Genomic DNA, 2,736 nt, shown 5'->3' with positions numbered 1-2,736 from the left:
CTCTGCCTCTGTCTCTGCCTCTCTCTCTCTCTCTCTATGTCTCTCATGAATAAATAAATAAAATCTTAAAAATATATATATATATATACTGTGGACCTCTTCAGTGAAACTGTTGAACATTTTTCTTTAAAACAAACAAAATCAGTCTTTGTTTTTCCCTGACACTGACAGTGAGTCTCATTGAGGCAGAGGCTCAGGTGCGCTCAAGATTCAGCTCCCCCAGGAAACTACTGCCATGGCTGAGGAAGGCATGGCTGCTGGAGCTGTAATGGGTGTTCACACTGCTTTGCAAGACATGCTGAATACCTCCCTCATCCACAGCGGCCTAGCTCATGGAATTTGCTAAGTGGCCAAAGTCTTAGACAAGCTCCAAGCCCATCTCTGTGTGCTTGCATCCAACAGTGATGAGCCTATGTATGTCAGGTGGATGGATGCCCTTTGTGCTGAACACCAAATTAAAGCTGATGACAACAAGAAACTAGGAGGATGGGTAGGCCTCTGTAAAATCAACAGAGAGAAAACTCCATAAAATGGTTGGTTGCAGTTGCATGGTATTTAAGGCAAAGCAGGCCAAGGATGTCATCGAAGGATACTTCACATGCAAGAAATAAACAAATAAAAAAAGCTGATTCTTGTTGAAAAAGAAAAAAAAACAACAAAATCATTTAAAATCTCTAGAAATGGGGACACCTGGGTGGCCCAGCGGTTGAGCATCTGCCTTTGGCTCCCACAGTCCCAGGATCGAGTCCTACATCAGGATCCCTTCATGGAGCCTGCTTCTCCCTCTTGCCTCTGTCTCTGCCTCTTTGTGTGTCTCTCATGAATAAATAAATAAAATGTTTAAAATAAAATCTCTAGAAATGGTCCTGAGGACATAAAGCCTACCAAGAAACATTTAGTTAAACAAAACAAACGAACAAAAATTCAGTGCAAACACTAAGTGTCTATGGTATTTAAGCTGAGACCCATTCCCTCCCTCCCCCACTCAAACTCAGCAAGATGGACACTCAAAACCAGTACAGCCAAGAAAGAACAGATGGCTCCCTCTCCTCCCCCAGCTATTTCCTACATGGGGTATTTCCTATGAGGGGCAGGACATTAGCATTTCTCATCTTGTCCCCATCAATCTGTGGCTGAGGCTCACTTCCTATGAATGTGGCTGAGAAATGAGGGCTCTTTCTTCTGCCCAGATCCCACCTAGGCACTGAGGCTCTACCCTGCGGTGGCGCCACTGAGAATCCACTGGGCTCTGATTGTCCTTGCCTCAGCTCCCCAAGCAGTAGTTCCACGGAAGAGGCAAGCCCAGATGTGATGTTACTGCCCTCTCTACGGAGTGCTCAATTCCTAGGGCAAGAATGTCACTCAGAGAGAAGCGTGCCAACGCTACACCACTCTTCAGAGCAACAGCTCAGAGATTTTGCCTAAGGGAAGAGGGATGAAGAATACAGCCCTTAGGGGCAGTCCGGCTGGCTCAGCGGTTTAGCGCTGCCTTTGGCCCAGGGCGTGATCATGGAGACTTGGGATCGAGTCCCCCATTGGGCTCCCTGCATGGAGCCTGCTTCTCCCTCTGCCTGTGTCTCTGCCTCTCTCTCTCTCTGTGTGTCTCTATGAATAAATAAATAAAATCTTTAAAAAAATAAAAATGCAGCTCTTACTCTCTTCCCAAAGGAACTGACTTCATTTGCTATCAATGTGGAGACGTTCAAGCCTGAGGTTCTCTCAAAAATAGAAGAGATTGCGGTGAAACACAAGTGGGAGGAGAATAATATAGGTACAGGCAAAGTATAGGCCAGCTAGAAAACCTGGGAAAGAGAGAGAGGAGGAGCCTGCCTGGGATCAGAACCAACTCAAATACCGCTCTCAAAAAATTATTCCATTGGAGCACCTGGGTGGCTCAGTAAGTTGAGTGCCTGGCTCTTGGTTCCGGCTCAGGTCAGGATCTCAGGATCTTGAGATCAAGCCCTGCGTCGAGCTTGAAACTCTCTTTCCCTAGCTCATTCTCTCTCTCCCTCCCAGGGAGATTGTTTTAAGATTATTTATTTATTTATTCATGAGAGACACGGGCGGGGCGGGGGGGGGGGGGGGAGGTTGGGCAGAGTCACAGGCAGAGGGAGAAGCAGGCTCCATGCAGGGAGCCTGACGTGGGACTCGATCCCGGGACTCCAGGATCAGGCCCTGGGCTGAAGGTGGCACTAAACCACTGAGCCACCCAGGCTGCCCAATAAAATCTTTTTTAAAAAATCTGTTTTGGGGAACCCTGGGTGGCGCAGTGGTTTGGCGCCTGCCTTTGGCCCAGGGCGCTATCCTGGAGACCCGGGATCGAGCCCCACGTGGGGCTCCCAGTGCATGGAGCCTGCTCCTCCCTCTGCCTGTGTCTCTGCCTCTCTCTGTGTATGTGTGTCTCTATGAGTAAATAAATAAAATCTTGGGGATCCCTGGGTGGCGCAGTGGTTTGGCACCTGCCTTTGGCCCAGGGGCGATCCTGGAGACCTGGGATCAAATCCCACGTCGGGCTCCGGTGCATGGAGCCTGCTTCTCCCTCTGCCTGTGTCTCTGCCTCTCTCTCTCTGTGTGACTATCATAAATAAATAATAAAAAAATGTTTAAAAAAAAAAAGGAAACTTTGAAAAAAACCCAAGGTTTATTACTCACAAGTCCTAGAGGATACGTGGCACACCCAGGGCCATACAGTGAGATCGGGTACAGACAGAGAGAGCATAGGCCTGGGGTTTTGCC

General features: G+C 48.3%; 1 pseudogene; it reads left to right on the top strand.

Moving 5' to 3' along the window:
• The first annotated feature begins 235 nt into the window (after positions 1-235).
• On the top strand, positions 236-611 carry LOC112933218 (small ribosomal subunit protein eS12-like; annotated as a pseudogene).
• The last annotated feature ends 2,125 nt before the right edge of the window (positions 612-2,736 follow it).

This window comes from Vulpes vulpes, chromosome 11 (assembly GCF_048418805.1).
Source record: "Vulpes vulpes isolate BD-2025 chromosome 11, VulVul3, whole genome shotgun sequence".
Lineage (NCBI taxonomy): Eukaryota > Metazoa > Chordata > Mammalia > Carnivora > Canidae > Vulpes > Vulpes vulpes.
Note: the sequence above shows the minus strand (reverse complement) of the source record. Positions and strands in the feature narration are given on the sequence as shown.